The 18,009-nt window shown below is 43.0% G+C and overlaps 1 protein-coding gene across 2 annotated transcripts in view; it reads left to right on the top strand.

Annotated features, from left to right (window-relative positions):
- The first annotated feature begins 4,726 nt into the window (after positions 1 to 4,726).
- Positions 4,727 to 18,009, top strand: part of SUSD6 (sushi domain containing 6) — an 86,316-nt gene continuing 73,033 nt past the window's right edge. For both annotated transcript variants that reach the window (XM_086613671.1, XM_086613672.1), the window contains exon 1: positions 4,727 to 4,764. The gene's annotated coding sequence lies outside the window, so the exon portion shown is untranslated. The remainder of the gene's footprint in view (positions 4,765 to 18,009) is intronic.

The raw sequence follows: 18,009 nt of genomic DNA, 5'->3' as shown, positions 1-18,009 counted from the left end.
AAACCCAGGTGGCCTCTTGTTCCTACTTTAAAGGATTTTTTTAATACGCAAATGCTTCAGAGGAGTCTGGGTCTGGGAAAGTACTGATCTGGAGGCTGAAATTTCCCAACCACAGTATTACTGTGTCAGAGACTTTGGTTCTGTCGCTTTCTCTCTGCTTGTCATGCAAATTGTCCACCTGTGGTCTTTGAGGAGGGCCCAGTGTCCTTGAGCTGTTCAGTGCACCATATCTCTGCTGAAACAGTTTTCAGACCGTTATCAGCAGAGTTTATATTTAGTGCAGCATGTGAAGGTGGACTGAAATGGCTGCTTGAGCTCAAGAGCTGCCTGGGGAGTCACCGAGCACTGGTTACTGAAGTCACTAAACGTGTGTCCTGCCTGTAGTGTAGTGATTTTGATGGGATTAATTCTGTCCTGTGATCATGGTTGTTTTCAACTGTTTTATTCCTGCCTGGAGGATTGTTTCAGCTCTCACTAACAGCAGTCTGCAGCGATCTTAACCTCAGCTCCTCAGCTGTGCAACCTCATAGCTGTAGACTTGGGTTTCTATGTCTGTGGCTGTTCCTGTTGCATCACTTCTGCTTTTTATCAGTGTGCTTGCTCACACCTCAGCCATCTACTGCTGTACCGCCCAAATGTGTCTCTTGCTTGTTCTGCTTTCATGAGAAAACAGATGTAAGCTGCTAGCCTCTTTGAAGGCTAGCATCTCTTGATGCATCCCTTCTTGCTAACCTGAGATCCTCCAGGAGAAGCCCATTGCTTGCTGATACCTGCATGAAAGGTCAGAAACTTGGAAGCCTTGCTCCAGTGTTTGCTGGCCTGCATCCTGTTGTGCGCTGTGCCGGGTATGTGGACTCCCCGCAGCTTCCTGCCCTCCGAGCCACTTGTTGGCTGCTATAACCAGCTGATCCCAGCTGATCAGGCTTAGCTGGAGGAGAGCCGATCTTTCACTGGCAGTGCGGGCTGCTTGCCTGAAAGACTGGGAAGGGGAGGAGGGGCAGCAGGGATTGAATTCTGCTTTAGGAGCATGTAAATAGAAACACACAGGCGTTTCCTAGAACAGGAAAAGGGAAAACTTAACCCATACGTAGCAGAGATGCTTGCTTGTAATGTGGTATCGGTTACAGTGGATTTTCCTTGCCAGAAATGCGGTAGTCTGTAATTATGTTCATCTAGTCATCATGACGAGTGTAATGTCTTTAGAAATGCCATCATACATGTTTATTTTCTATTATGAAGCTATCTGGGGTACAAATGGAATTACTTCAGACGTATCGATTTAACCCCCAGCGTAGAGAACAGTAGTTAGGGACAGGTAGATGACTTTGACGAAGCGTGCTCTGTCTTTGCAAGTCCTTCTGTGTAATTTACCCAGCTTTGCTGTTCTGTAGTTATGCAGACAGTATTTTCTATGATTGCTAGCAGACTTGCTTGCTGAGCAGCTGCAAAAATCGATTTTGAGTTTAATCAGTGGAGGTGCTTCCTATAGATTTCAGGAAGCAAGCTTTTCTATGTAGCAAGAAGTATTTGCAGCCACTATTTGTATGCTAGTGGTTTTGTTACTGAGTAGTGGCAGTTAGTGCACTCTCACAGGAAGTTTAGTGTTCTTGCACCGCTTGCTTTGTGATGCGGTCTGCAAACAGGGTGTCTTCAGACTGAGCCTAGTGATGCCAGTAAGAGACTAGTGGAAGCCTGGCCTGTTTTTTGCTTGCTTTTTTAATTTATTTTAAACTGATGATATTTGCGTGTGATAATTCAAGACAGTTTATTGAGGAAGCTCACGCTGTCAAAGAGCTGCAGCACCAGAAGTTAGGGGGATAAAACACCTACCTCTTTCCCACTGCTTCAGTTGTCCCCTTCCCCAGCTTCTGGCTTTCTCTGCCTGTGTTGAATGGGGTGCAGGCCCTGAAAGTGGAGCATGTATCAAGAACCTTCTCCGCAGTGCAAAGGGTTGATGTGTGTCATGTCACTCTGGTGATTCCCTGAGGGCAACTGCCATCCTGGCAACCAGCCCACCCAGCAGTGAATTTGCCTTCTGGTAGAAGTAAGCGTTAGGTGGAATGGGTTGGTCATCACCTCTGCAGCAGTAACCTTGTAGGCAAGGTAAAGTACAGATTTAGGACCCTGGTAGAGCAGGGTAAAGGGAAACTGGCTTCTAGTCCAGCAGTGTGAACTCACTTGCCATAGGAATGACTTCCTTGTAGACACTTAAACTTCACTAGGCTGAAATGTGCACCGTTTTAACCTAATGCTCAGAAGCAAACCAGTTTCAATACTCTTTGTCCGTAGCTTCCTTAGCTTACACTTTAAAAGCTCCAGAGCCACTTGAAAACTTCAAAGCTGTTTACGTTTTCCCTCAACTGTTTTCCTCCTGGTTTGTAATTAAATGTTGCTGTGGTTTGCTGCTGTTCCTGTTTTCGTGAGGTTTTTTGTTGTTGTTGTTGTTTTCTACATTGGTTTAATGGGGTTCTGTAATAAAATGAGTGGGCATTGAAAGAATCTCTGATCAAAATCGAGTTTGCATCTTGTTTGGGAATGAAGATAGGTAAGAAGTTATGATGGAGCATTGGATCTCTTTCTGCAGGACTCTTAAGGGAACCTAAGTTTTAAGAGGGAAATCCTGCCCTTAACCCCAACTCAACAACACCCTCCCAAAACCAACCCCAAACCCCCAATTTCTGCAAGCGAGCTTGAGAGTGATGTTCTTACGCTATATAAGAAAGTAGATCTTTCAATAGCTAAACTTGCAACTTGTTTTTCAACAGTAGCTGTTAAAGGCAGCTTGCTTTGAAAAGTTATAGTTTCTATGTGTAGTTGTAAATATATAGATCAGTGAAATGCTTGAATGTCTCTGACCTATTTAAGATGTTTGGGTTTTTTTTGTCATCTTGGTAAATAACTTCTGGAACGTCTTCAAGGAGTAGATACAGAAGCAGCCTACACTGGTACAATTATATTGCGTGATGTGCCAGAATCTCCTTTGGGTATTGGAGCCCATTTTTGCCAGTCTCTCTCAAAAGGCACTTTATTTGTTAGACCTAGTAAGGTGCTCTAACGTTCATTAAAACACCTTTAAAAGAGGGAGGAAGGGAAGGTAAAGATGCACACTGAGTATATGTTGCTCTCTAATGAGCCAAAAGGCAAAAGATGTGCAGTGAGGAACACTAAACAGTAATTTATCATCCTCTGCTATGTGGGGAAGCTTGAAAGCTAAGACAGAAACTGCCCCCAAATTAGCCCGTGTAGATTATCCATTGGTGTTGGTACACAGCCTGAGGAGAATCCCTTCTGCCAAAACACCAGCCTTGGAAGGGTGATTGACATCTCTGCTTTTCAAGACAAGCATCAAAATTGCAGAGCATTGCTCAGAGGGCATGAAAGCTTCACTTCTCCATCTGCTGCTGCGTATGCCACTGGTGACCCAGTGGCCATATGTGGGATCATCCTGAAAGCTTTAAACGCAGCTCCTCTCCGAGGGCCCCTCGCTCCTTTTGAAAGCGTAAAAAGGGCATGCTGCTTGCTTCAGGAGAGGGAGGCTTCTGTTTTCCCCGTAGGAAAATCTAGTGGTACGTCTTCATAAAAGTAAAGCATTATTGCAAAGAGCTGTGTGATCCTGAAATGCTGCAAACTGGTTCTGTGACGTGCAACAGAAATATGCTGGAAACTCATCGCAGGCTTTGCCCTGGCTTTGTGAGCAGACTGTAAAACCATACGAGCCTACTAACGGGGATCCATTAAAAACTGTTTCATGGGTATGGGGAGCAGTTGTATGATCGGGGGTTGTGTCTTTTGGTAAGTATACAATTATTTAAGTTGAATGAGACACAAAGAGGAGTTTGCTAGGTTTACTTTTAATTTCATTAGCTGTGAAAACCTCCATCTCAAGTCTGTTTCTGGTTTGCTGTCTTGCAGGGCTTGCACGCTTCTGAGACTCAAAGAGCTGACCTTTAAATGTGACAATGATGTGTTTAACAACAAAGGAGATCTTTAAGCAGGCTAGACAAAAATTTCTTTCAGCTGTGCAGCTTTTACTTTCACTTTTGGATGACCAGTTTGCCCAGTTCTCAGTTGGTTGCTGTGCTTTCCGAAGTGGAGAAGGTTACCTTATTAGTAACCATCTTTTTTAAGTCTTGGAATTTTTAGTATTAATGTTGAATAAAAAGAGTGTGTATGAGGAAGAAGCAATAAAACATACCCGTGCTTTTCTGGCACTGTAGAAATAAATTTCCTTGCTCCTGTATTTGTTTGGGAAGTAAGCAGTGTTTGTGATCACTAGATTTTTATTTGTAAAAGTTTTAATCTATGTATTTCAGGTAACTTCTGAGAAGATTCTGTCCTATTGAAAAAAAAAATTAATAAAGCTTGAGTGCTGCTGAAAACGTTTTCAGTAATGCTCTGCTGTGTTTGAAACTGATCTGTTTTCTTCTTGTACTTGAGATTTTTAAATGCAATGTGTGAGGGTAGTTTTGAATATTCTTTGGTTTTGAGTAACTTGTGCAGTATATCTTAAACCTAGATCCGAATTTTGTGAATAATGCCTATAGCTGTGTGCCTGTGTCCTAAAAACATAATAGAGCTGCTTCTATCCCTCAGTCTTCTGGCTCTTCTATGTGACAGAGTGCCCTTCTTATCCCCTGTGTATTCACAGCTAATACTTAATTTTTTGTGCATTCCTAGGTGCGTGAATCAACCTGTCGTCACTGAATCATCACTTTAGTCATACTAACTTGACAACCATTGTTTGCCAGCTTGTGTCAACACCAGGTAAGACGAAAGCTAATGCCGTTACTTTATTTTTCATGACTCTGCTTTTTAAACCTGCATTATGTCCAAATGCCAGTGACTTTTCTGTAGACTGAAGTCAGAATGTGCTGCCTTCCATGTTCTCCTGCAGTGAGACAGCCACTTACTGTTTAGCGTTACTTCCTCTTTCAAAAGCTAGTGTTCTGAACGTTCTTAGGTTCTGATTCCTTTGTAGCTGTGCCTTGGCTTTTTTTCGTGACACCTCTGTTAACCTGGTTTTTGTGGTGTGCAGAACAAGCTGTTTTTTTTTCCTTGTGTTCTTCACTCCCTTACCACTCTCTGGTTTTGCTGTAGAAACTGTCGAACTCCTGCCTTCTGAGTTAAGCATGCACGATAAGCCATCTGTACTATCTGACCTTTTCTTTCGAACAGAAAATGTTTTTTGTTTTTTTCCATACCTGCTCCCAGATGTTACTTTTGAGAACCTATCACAGAAGGATCTTACTTGTATATTTTATGTTTTAGCGGTAAGAAACTACCTGAATATGTCTTTCAGAGAACAAAACATAAAGCTGTTTTTCGGACCTCACCCTTTTATCTCCCTTTAGGGAGGGATGTAGATTGGAGGGGGGAGGAGGAAGGAAATCCCTCTAATGCTTGCAACAGGGTTATTATCCAGTACTCTAGGGAAGTCCTAGGCTGAAGAACTAATGTGAGCCTTTGTTCTGATGCTAATCAGAATAGGGATAATTCCTCTGACTACACCCTCTTCCTCTCAGATTCCTCTAGCAGTGATGAGGCATTAAGCTTCTTCGCTACCACTCCCCTTGCTGTGCTGGTCTGTTGTCCTTGTTTCCTGCAACTGCTACCTTGAGTGCACGCAAAGGCTTGAGTTTTGAGGGGGTCTCATTAGGAGTGGTCATTTAAATCTTTTGAGATTTTTTTTTTTTAGGTGCTCCTGAGTGATACTTGTACACTTCAGTTGAATAGATACATCGGTGGATATGTGTGTGTTTATTTTTTGTATCATTAAATAAGAAAATAACTTTTTGTTGATGCAAGACAAATTTGACTTGCATATAGTGGCATCTTTTGTTACATGTTGGGACACATGAGTGTCAGTCTCTTTTGCCATGTAACAAGCGATAGGAAAAGAGGAAAATGGCCTCAAGTTGTTCCAGGGAAGGTTTAGATTAGATACTAGGAAAAATTTCTTCATCGAAAGAGTTGTCAAGCATTGGAACAGGCTGCCCAGGGAAGTAGTTGAGTCACTGTCCCTGGAGGTATTTAAAAGACATGTAGATGGTGTGCTTAGGGACACGGTTTAGTGGTGGACTTGGCAGTGTTAGGTTTACAGTTGGGCTCGATCTTAAAGGTCTTTTCCAACCTAAATGGTTCTATGATTCTATGATGATTCTATGACCTGTAACTGAAAGAATGCAAGTTGGCATGTAGCTGCAACTTAGAGGGTATTTTTCCTTCTGTCTCTTCTTTCCTCCTTCCTTGGCCGGAGCAAACAAATATTGTTTCGCAAATGCTTTTAAATACCCTTAAGGAGACTGACTTTTGATCACTAGTCCAAAGAGCTCTGTAAGTCTTCTAGGATGAATGTATATGCAACCCATATATTGTTTTGGTTAATGCAATGATCTGCTCCCAGTCTAAAGACGAAATTCGCAGCAGTAGAGAGGAGCTCGAAGCCTAGGTGTGTAGTGAAATATGACTTTACATGTAATTTAACACAAAAAATTAGTCTGTTTAGACTGTGTCTCTTCACTAAATCTTATTTGTGGCTGTGGGGAAAGGGGGGAGGTTGAAGATACTGGTTAAGTCTGATGTGAAATGATCGCATCAGATAAAGCTGTTAAAAAAATATCTTGCAGATCAAGAAGGGAAGAGAAGCGTACTGAGTTAGCCTCTTTAGCCTTTCCTTGTCAGTACGAAGCCGATCAGAAGCTCATCCTTGTGCTTCTAAAAGCAGATCTCCTAGTACAGTCATTTGGTTGATGATAGTGGGTTCTCTGAGGATAGTTGGTGGCAATCCTCTGTGGATAATCTGTTCTGAGTCTGGCTGAGCTGACCTTCTGGTGAATTTGTAAAGGAGTTTGCTGTCTTTCTCTAGGGTCTGTTCTCTCTGCAGGGTGATTTGAGACCCTCTTTTAGTATCAGTACAGAATAGAGGAACAGGAGGGATTTAGACAAGTTAAAGAGCTTCCCTAGAAGACAGAGATTGACTGAGTGTGTCTGCACAGCTAGCATCTGCATATCAGCGCAGTGCTCTCTTAGTGTTTCATTTTGATAGTGTTTTTTCCTAATACCGAATTGCAAAAGCCCTGAAGTGATGATATAAAAATCTAATCTCCTAGCCAGAAATTGTGCAGTTTGCGATGTAGACATAATGTCTAGATGAGCTGAGTTCAAAAAAGTATGTAAAACTTGGGGAGGAGGGAGACAGCCTCCATCAGAAGATGCCCATCTGAGGAGACTGATTTAAAGTGTTATGGGCAGGGGGTCCAGAGCTGAAACTTACCTTTTTGCTAGTGACTGTGCACAGGTAGGGAATGCATGTTAAAGAAATAGTCCAACATGGCTCCCTGATGCGAACCTGCATGGAAGCATTAGTTGTGGGAAGGGGTTTGTGAGCATTTCCAAACAGCAATTGTTTTTTAAGGTTGACTGTTGATGATATCGTGAAGAAACATCACTAATAGGTGCAGTGTGACCCGTTTTATGGGGGTAGAATTATGGACTAGGCATAACTGTCTTTGCCTAGCACTATTAACCCAAGTTGTTAAATCCCAGGAAATGCACATTTTCAAGGTGGTGATGCTTTTATGGCCTGAAAATAAAAACTGTAAGGCATACATGTTTTTTGTTTTAGCTTTTCTTTACTCTTGATTGGCATATTCTCCTATTTCCTGAGAATGAGTGCCCTGTACTTAGAGTATTCATATTCTATCACTTTTCACCTTCCTGCTCATCTTTTCTGATTTGAAACAATTATTGTGAAGTGGGGTGTGTGTGAGAAAGACAGCAGAGAAGTTGCAGTACAGAACGCAAGATTTGTCTCCCCAATTATTTTTATCGGGAGAAGTGAGAACAGGAGGATGGCAGAAGCATTTCTCAACAGCTCCTGTGCAAAGCATCCATAAGGTCTTGGATGCTCTGTAGCTTGTGCTTTCTTGTCTGTTCCCTGCTCCCTGTCTGCTTGAACCATTTGTAATGTGGAAAGCCTAATACCTAAGTGCTTGTGACAGTGGTGTTTGCTCTGGTGTGGGCCAGTGTTCACCTCCATCCCTTCATACATACTGGGGTTTTTCCTTTCTGTATATTTTGATTTTTGTTTTGTTCTGTTTTTTGTCCAAGTTGGCATTTCCTTTTCAAGTGATGTGCTGTAGCATGAAACTCCAGTGGCATACAGCATTGTTGGTATTAAAAATTAACAAAGCAGTACAGAATGTTCTAAATTGATCAGTTTTTTTCTCCCCAAGTGTTTTTTTCTGCTGCACTGGTAGGAGGCCAGAGGGGACTTCCTCTGCCTGTTTCTTTATGTATAAACTGAGGATTTGGAGTCTAGATGGGTGTGATTTGGGTTTTTAGTAGGGTTTTTTTGTGTTTATTTTAAGGTAACTTGAAGACCAGTTTAACTCTTGTGACTTTCTAGTTTAACCTCTGGTAGAGAGGAAGGAAGATGGGTTTTCAGTAGCTGTCATATCCTGGAGACAGTATATTGTTCCATTTAAGCCACGACGATTGCTTCCCACCTGCTGTTCACATCTCCCAATGTTTTGTGGAACAGACATTTTTACTTTAATTTTTCATCTGTATTTATCCCTTATGGTGAAGCTAGAGTTTTTAAATTAGCATAGTTTAGTCATCAACTAACACATCGCAAAAAGGCACTCTGGCTTTTGATGTGACAAATAACTTGCTGTGTGGGACTGGGAAGAAGATTCTCCCCCATAGCCTTGTGCTCCCTGGCTGGTTCCCCTCCAGCTCTGTTACTTAACAGCCAGTTGTGTTTATGGGTAGAGCTCTGCATATTGGGGAGTGCTTGGGTCAAACTAGCTGGTCATCAGTTATCTCAGCTAACTTTGGAGTGGCAGGTTGGAACCCAGCATTACCTGCAAGTACTATTTCCCCTCTGACTGTAGTAGGGGATCAATCTCTGACCATGTGCTCCTTAAACAGGAGTTGCAGTGAGGCAAGCTGAGTTTGCATGGGATATATAGATTGAGGTACTTCTCCTTCAGAAGGATAGATCCTTCAGATGAAAATGAAGGCATGCCTGGGGGAATGGCAATGTCTTTACTGGGCTGTTCAAGGAAATTGGCAGTGTAGCTGGTTTCTTACTGTTCTCACTCGCTGAAATCTTCTCTCTCTTTGCCTTTCCAACAGGAAGGGCTCTGCAGTTCATGACGGAAGGCAGACTTCTCTAGTTCAGCAAATCTGTTGTAAGAGTTCCAATTGAAAGATGGCTGTTTGTAATGAGCATCAGAGCTATTGGTATGTAACTTATTTTGAGGTAGGGACTCGCCTCTGTGTTGGGAGAGTGGCAGTTTTATGGCACTGAGAGCCTGGGATGAACTCATCAATATGAAATACTCATCTGAAAAACAACTTGCTATGGAAAGTCTCCTGTTTGAGAGGTCATCGAAGATAGGCTTGTTGCAGAATAGGTTGAAATCTGTCAGTGCACCTGTTTTGTTTTTTTTTTGTTTGAAATGATTCACAGGCAGCACCTAGATTCTTCAGACCAACTGGGTGTTGTGGTTTTTTTTAAACTGAAACAAGATTGCCCTGCATAAAGTGTGAGGCAGCACAGGGAGGTGGGAAAGGATGCGTATATTGTACTTGCAGACTTTTGAAAAGGCCTGCTGAACCACTGATGTTGGAAGGAATTGAAGCATTTAAGCCACTGAATGTTAACAGTTGGCACGAATATACTTCTGACCTCTGGCAACATGGCTGAGAAAGTAGTCCTGATTGCCCCTTAAAAGTCGATCTCTATTGCCTTAGTGATCTGCGTACCTACGCCTGGTCTTTTTCACTATCTGCCCTGGTGCAGTAGTGTGTTGGTTGGTGCGATAAAGAGGAGGACTTGTTTTACTTCTGCTTCTTAAAGAATAATGCACGTGCCACAGCCTTTCCAGGTGTTGTTCGGATGAGCCTTGCTGAATTTGAGATATGTGATAAGATTTTTTTTTTTTTTCCTTCTGAGGTACTGATAGGAAGCAACCATATTTTCTAAAGCACGCTGGTATTTTATAGTCCTCCTGCATTGTGCGTTTAATTGCTGCATAAACTGATTCCTGCTGTCTCAAGTGTACATGATTTTTCTTTTTTATGCCAGCTGTTTAACAGGCTTCCAGTACATGGGGGAGTTTTACACACTCTTTCTACTTGAAGTAGTACTTGAAGCTGTTGAGAGATATTATTCAGCTTAGACAATGCAAGTACTATGTCCTTAACAAGGACATGTGCATATCCTAAGTTATGTGAAGATATAGCTGGGCACTGTCCAGCTGCTCAGGGAAGTTCATGGCAACACTTTCTTCCCTTTCAGCACCTCACACTGGGTGCTCAATTTGTTTAATCCTCACAAGAGGTTGATTTTATAGGATGGATACAGTAGTGTGCAGAGTTTTTTTTTGTCTTCCAAGCCATGAAGATCAATATATATATAATTTACTGATTTGACTTTTTTTTTTCCTCTAGGCTCATGATTATCTTAGCCTTTCTTGTCTTTGAGTCTTTCTGTCTCCTTTTTGGCTACGGAGCCAAAAACGTTGTATGTGTTAATGGTTAGAATTTGCTGTAAGTGTAGAAGCAGCCTGTTTTTCAAGTTGAAGCAAATTTTTTGAGGTAGGCCAGATTAAGGAGGACCCAATAAGATATTTTAAGCAGGCTTTTTGAAGCTAACTTAACTCATTAGTTGTATTAGGATGAGCCCATGAATTCAGTAGAGTTATTTTAGACTTACACTGTGAGGGTGATTGCTGTTATACCCTCTACCCTGATGTTTGAAAGGCTACTGCAGAGATCCTTTTCCCTTTTTTGGAGAAGGGAAGAAAAATAAGAATATTGCAAATAGAGCATGTGAAGTCCCTTGGTGAATCTGCTCAGCAGCATGTGACACTGTTCCTACCACCCATGAATTGGATGCTGAGAAAGGTATTTTGAGTTACGGTGCTGAGAACAGAGACTGACAGCTGCGGAGGCTGAGAGTCTGTTAGCCTCTAAGAGGGAAAATAGGGGCGATAAGAAAGATGATTAGCATAGGCAGCATTAATGCCAGCTTTGTACAGTGTTGTGAGTGTTCTGTAGTTGTTTGCCTGGGGCTTCTCTACATGCTTCCTGTCCTATCAAAGCCTCTGGCATCCGTAGGAAATAGAGCAGTGAGCTAGATGAGCTTGTTTTGATCACATGTGAATTTTTGCACACTAATATATATGTGCAATATGTAAGGGTAGATCAGTTTCCTCAGCTATGTATCTGTTTGTTATCGAGATGTGATCTACAGTGTGCTAGGTGATGCTCTCAGATGGAGACACAAATCACAATTAAAGGCCAGTAGCATGTGATGGAGGAAGGTATGAAAAAAGAGTACAGAAAACTGTAATTAATTAAAACTGAACTAGGCTGTTTCTTTTACATGAAGCTACTTTTATGAAGGTGATGATCTGAATGCATTTGGGAAGGCAAACCTCTCCACAATCTACCAGTCTTCTGGTGTCCAGGAACTAGTTCTTGGAAGAGACAATGTCACTTAGCTTCATGGTGAGATGGAATAACTTGGTTGTGGAAAGTCGGTGTAATAAAGGCTGAACCTATGGAGCTACTCTAGACCCAACCTCCTACTCAGAGCAGGCACTCGGTTATGTAGATCTGGATACAAGGGGTGGGTCTGCATGTTTTACGTAATGGTTTGGGCTATGTGTAGTAGATGGGTGTTCCTCATGAGACCTTCTTTCAAGAGAAATTCTGATCTCGGATTCCCAACTAGTGAACTCACTGCTAGTAGCCATAGAACAACAGGAGGCTCAGAAGAGGATTGGAACGGCTTCTCTGTTCAAATCCACGTGTTTAGGTGGTATTCAGCTGTCTGCTGGAGTATGGGCTTTAAGGCTCTTTATAATTTCTGTCTTTGCAGAATCTAGATCAGGAAGAAGTGGTAAGAGGCCAAAGGTGTTCTTTCAAGAGACGTTGTTGCATTTGTTTAACATAGGACGGAAAGAAGATTTCTTGCCTGACTTCTCTTCTATAAAGTAAAAACGTTTTGCCTCCCAGATATGACAGGCTTGCTCCCTCCCTTCCTTCCTCCCTCCCTCCCCACTCTCTTTCACCCTCTGATGAAGCATGTATTCCAGGACATACATGTCTTAAGATGGCAATGTTTATCTATTTTAGACCATAATGTTTTCAAACACCACTGCTGTCAATGGTACACCCTAGAGGTATGGGTGTTATTTGGCCAAAGGTCTTTGCCTTTAGGCTGTGTGGCAAAAGAAGTTTTAAGTAAATTCAATCTGGTTTACTTTGTATTGATATTAAAAGCTTAAACCCTGTTCTTTTTCCTTGGTATTTCCATGAAGAAGACACTGCTGGGGGGAGACTTGCACTCGGATAACTTGACGTGTTTTATAGGTAACCCTCTGTAAACGAGCTGCTCTGGAATGAGAAGAGCTAAAATACAGAAGCAAAAACTCATAGAGTAACAAATGATATGTGGATTTACTTCCACAATTAATGACTGTTTCCAGTGTAATAGGGCATAATGCATGGCTGGTGCACGACTTCGTTATGTTGTGGTTTTCCCAGTGTGCGGCTGTAAGGCTACCAAGCTTTCAGCTGCTGGTGTAGGGTTGTGCCAGCCACCCCTGGCACGTGGGGAGGTGAGGACCTTGTACGTGTGTGGAGCACGGGTGGCTGCAGGCAGGACGAGAGTTATGTACTGCACAGGGCGGGGTAGCAGGCATTGGCGTTACTGGAGCAGGACACAGAAGTCTTTATTCATTTAGTCATTTGGTCTCAGGTAAGTGCCAACTTGGGAGTACCGGGGCTGCTACCCGGCTTGGAAAGAAAAATAAAGTCTTAATGCAGAAATGCTGTTCTTGGGTGGAAAACATTAAGGTAGAAGGAAGCAGAGAAGGGTCTCTGCTGCTGCCACTGAGCCAGTTGTGGCCTTTGGAGTGCCTTGCTCTGCTTTTGGTGGTCTTGCAGGCTGCGGAGGTGTGTGTTTTGCTGTAGTGAGCCTTAAACAAACTGCTCACTTTATCTAGAACACAAACATGCGGTGATAGCTATACCACAGAGGAAGATTTGTATGAATCTCTGTTGAACAAAATCCAAGATACTTTGTCCTGTGTTTTTGGCTTGAGACACCAAACTCCTAAATTTGAGGGTGTACTTGTCTTTGTTCTGGGGGAAGGTGAATTTGAGGATCTCTTCTCACAGTAGCACTGAGCTAGACTTTTGCATCAAATGGAAGCATTTCCTGTGCCAGGCTTCATTGGGTAGGAGAGCTGAAATACTTGGTGTTTTCAGAAAACAAAAAAATCCTGTTGCTCTGGGGTTTCTGAGTACCTAAGGAGCAGTGACTACTTAAAGGGACTCGGTCAACTGGGAAATCCTACCTTCTTCTGAAAAATTTCTGTACTTCTTTCAATGTAAGATTATGAATAAGTTTTGAGAGTGAAATGTTCCTTTCTCTTTCAGATCATAGTGCACTCATTGACATAGTATGGTGATTTTGATATCCCACGGAATAAGTCTACTCCTTCCAGGTTTGAAGGCTTGGCTGCACTTCCGTCTTTCTCTCTGTGCAGCGTGAGGTAACAAGCAACCCAGCTATGATGAGTCTAAAGTTCAGACCATGGCAGAGCAGCTTGGGGCCATCTATAATACCTGAAGTTCCTTTTAATTTACCGAGGAAAAAAATCCTTTAGTTACTGGATAGATGACAAATACAAGGATCAAAGTGAGACTTTTGAGGCAAAGCTTGACTGATTTTAAGCAGCAAGTAATCATGGGTGTCCTTGCTAATGAAGTTTAATTTTGGGACTACAGACCTGAGCACGCAGACTTGGGAAGACACAGTGTGGAATACCAGCCTTTCCCCCTTGGCCTTCTTACCCTTGGCAGAGGACAGGTGCCATGTGCAGAGTTGTTTTGGGCCACTGCCACTTTCCCGCAGCTCTGTGTGCTTGTGTAGGGGTCACCCACACAACTGCTGATCTCCTCTGACCTATTCTTAGGCTTCCACCACTTCGTGCCCCTGAGTGGGAAGAGAGTACCACATCGACTCTGGATTCAGATGATCCTAAAATGGATAGACTGTCCCAAGTTCTGCACAGGAAAAAAAATCGGGTTTGCTTGTATCCACAAAATTGCCTTTTCTGAAAACAGTAACAAAGGTGCTGTGGTTTGATCACTGTTAGCCACAAGTAGAGTTAGTGATACTAGACCAAAAAAGAAGCCTAGAAATATTTGTTATGGAAGTCTGTTTCATCTCTCCCAGTGGCCTTGACTTGCTTAAAGCTGTGCTACAACCTTTCTCATTTCCAAGACTATTGATGCCCCCTGTGTCTGAAAATGCATTTAATTCTGTGATGCTTTTGTTGGCAGTAGGCCTTCCTTTCCACATGGGAAAAACATAGACTACAGATCTTGCTAGAAATTGATTGAAAGTAACTTCTGGTGGCATGGAAAACACTATAAAAGAATAACATAAACTGTGTGCAGAAATCTGAGCTGTAGAGGCTTTAAAGTCAGAAGCCTGCATCCAGCTCTCAGCTTACAGAAGAGGTTACTTCCCCACATGAATGCACTGTTTCTGCTGCTTTTTGGTGCAAAGTGTATCCTTTTCTAGTAGGATCATCAGTAAGTGAAATACGTAAGGAGGGCAAAACATAGAAGAAAATGACACTTGCTTCTACAAACTTATCATCAAAAGCTGGCTTTATAAGCACGAAGATGACATATGTGGTCCTAAGATGAGGCTGCTAGCCGCCTCTCTCAGTAATTACTTAGCCTGGCAATAGCTAAAATTCAGATATTGCATCTCTTTCCCCTTTCTTTCTGACATTTTCTGGCTGTGAGGCTGTTAACCACGCAGGTACTGTCTGCTTCTCTTCTGTGCTGCTTTGCTTTTCCCCTTACTCCTTGTGAGGAGGCTGAAAAAGCCTTGCTGGTCTCAGCAGCGGGCTTGAAGTCCACATGAGAGCTATACGCGAGGTACCTGGGAGATTGCCTTTTTGTCTTCCTGTAAGCAAATGCTGGGCTCTGCTGGAGACCCTCATGGATTGCTCTTTATGTAGGACTGTTCATCTCTGGGTTTCTTGCCTGAATTCCTTTTCACAGGCAGACAGCGAACACTAATGAGATGTGTGGGTCAGGGCATTAATAAACCTGGACCCAGATTGGAGTGTTTTAAAGGGATGGAGTGGAGAGACGGGGACACGTTGTGACCTGGATGAATCTGGGAAGTAATGCTGGCACTAGTTAATCTGACCTGTCATTTTCTTTTTTATTTACTCCTGGCACTTGATTGTCAGAGCAGGCTTTTATACTGAGTTCTCTTTGTGGCTTAGACTGCTCAGCACTGCTACAAAATCCTTCTAATCCTTTTTGCCATCCATCTCTTGCAACGAAAACTCAATTGACAAAGTGAGTACTTGAATTTCAGAGAGCAACTGGGAATTCAGGTTTGGGAAGAATGAAGAATCAGCAAATATGGCAAGACTTTGTTGGGACTGAGGGACTCTTAACAATAGGTGAATTAACTGGTGTGCTATATCTTGACATTTGTTGAGGGACTTTGCTAGTAGCTGGGATCTTATCTCCTTGCACAAGACTTTCACAACTAAATGATACCCACCAACAGGTGATCGAATAGAAAAAGACCTTATTGATCTGTTTTTAAGATATAATGAGGAGGCATTAAAATTGTCCCTCTTGACTTCTGTATGCTGTATTATAACTCTGCTGCATGGCAGACCTGTATGTGGGATAGCACTGCTGAAGTAACAGCTTTCTCAGCTAGTTGCCTATGTTCTGCAAGATGTTAGAAAGCATTGCTGCCATGAGCATGGCCTCTTGCTCTTTTTGAAGAAAGACATGTTCTTGAGTGCTGTGATCTGAACCAACTGTGTTGGTTGCAATTCTGGGCAGTGCTTTGAGGAATTGAAGATGACTTCATCATAGTGATTGAGATTTACTATGATTTGGGAGTGTCTGAACTATGCTTAATGCTCCCAAATGCCTCACTGCTCCAGAGTGTTACTGTAATCTGCTAGTGACAAAACTGGTCTTTCAGTATTGCAGCTCTGACTGGGCTGTGGCTAAACCAGGCTCGTGTTAGGGCTAAGCAAAACTCCTACAGGAGTGTTCTCATCCTCCACATTCTGGCAGCCTGTTGTGAAAAGTGCTCTGAGCTTGACTGTCCGGGCCAGAATACTGGCAGCACTGGTTCTTCAGAAAGCCAGATCTGGACTGGGGATGATGGGGCTGGAACAGTGGAAGGGGAACAGGCATTTTCTCTTATCTTGGAAGGAGTGACCTATTACTTTTGCTTTTAAATATGAACGAACTCATTGTCTCTACTGCATTTACTGACCATATGGTATTCCTGGTAAAAGTAGCAGATGTTCCTCTCTTGATATGTTTACTTGTTACACAAATTCTCTTTGTTTCTACCCTGTCTGCAATGGGCTGTCGTAGTGTTCAGCTCCAGCGTGTTATGCTATTGCCCTGAATTTCTAAGTGTGCATTTACAACTAAGGCGGAGGCTGCATAAAACGTTGGTTGGGTTGTGGATCTGATGCATGTGTGTATATAGGCGGTAACTGAACCCTGTGTCCTGGGTCAGTATGTTCAGCTGAATAGTTCTCCTTCTGTTTTGCTGTTACTTGTGGCCTTTGCACTGTGTTCTTCAACATAAACCAGAATGTTCCACCCCACCTGCTTTGTGGTAGTTTGATTTGGCTTTGTTAGTGAATGTAATTTCTTTGCAAATCTGCATCACTTTGTATCCCAGAGCAGCTGGGATATCCCATTTACTGAGAGAATGGGGATATTTTCGCACATAAGTGGTTGTTTTCTGTATTCTCCTTGCCAGCATAGTTGTTTGTCTTGTGTACTTATGAGCTGCTGTTCCGGTTTAGTACGGGCGAGCAAGCATACGGTGGTGGACTGCAGCAGACAAACGTCTGAGAGTGCCAGATAGACCATGGCATCCCTCAGTCTGGATGCAGGCATTCGTCTTGCACCCACAGAGAGTTGTTCTCTGGTGTGTCTTTATTTGCATGGAGTATGAAGCACTTGACACAACACTAAGAAACTTTGGTCCTGGCTGGTGAGAATGACTCAGCTCTTTATAAATCTCATTTCATGTATTCTTAGGAATCCTAGTGTGGGAAGGGGCATGTTTCTTTGCCTCTGGAGATCTGTTGCCCTAAGACAGTATCTGAGGCAGGCTGAGCTTGTGCTGCCATGCTGACCTGCGTGTGCTCTGTCACACATGCAGCTGGAACAGGTGGGGCTGTGAACCAAGTGCTTCTGTGGGCTTTTGTCTTGGCATAGATAGGCAGCTCTTTCCCTTTTCCCTGTAAATCTAGATGTAGTCAAAACTTCTTTCTTTCCCCTGTCCAGAGACCATGCTTACTAGTCTTCTGCGTAAAGATAAGTGTGTGTCAGCATTGATAGAATCATAGAATCGTTAGGGCTGGAAGGGACCTTCAAAGGTCATCTAGTCCAACCCCCCTGCAAGGAACAGGGATATCTCCAACTAGATCAGGTTGCTCAGGGCCTCATCTAACCGGGCCTTGAATGTCTCCAGGGATGGAGCATCCACCACCTCTCTGGGCAACCTGTTCCAGTGTTCTACAACTCTCATGGTAAAAAATTTTTTCCTAATATCCAACCTGAATCTACCTCCCTCTATTTTAAAACCATTACCCCTTGTCCTATCACAACTGGCCCTCCTGAACAGCCTCTCCCCATCTTTCTTGTAGGCCCCCTTGAGGTACTGGAAGACCACTATAAGGTCACCCCGGAGCCCTCCTCTTCTCCAGGCTGAACAGCCCCAACTCTTTCAGCCTGTCCTCATAGGAAAGGTGCTCCAGCCCTCTTATCATCTTCGTGGCCCTCCTCTGGACCCTCTCCAACTGGTCCCTGTCCTTCTTATGTTGGGGACTCCAGAACTGGACGCAATACTCCAAGTGAGGTCTCACGAGGGCAGAGTAGAGGGGGAGAATCACCTCCCTC

Source organism: Tauraco erythrolophus, chromosome 6 (genome assembly GCF_009769465.1).
Source record: "Tauraco erythrolophus isolate bTauEry1 chromosome 6, bTauEry1.pri, whole genome shotgun sequence".
Lineage (NCBI taxonomy): Eukaryota > Metazoa > Chordata > Aves > Musophagiformes > Musophagidae > Tauraco > Tauraco erythrolophus.
Note: the sequence above shows the minus strand (reverse complement) of the source record. Positions and strands in the feature narration are given on the sequence as shown.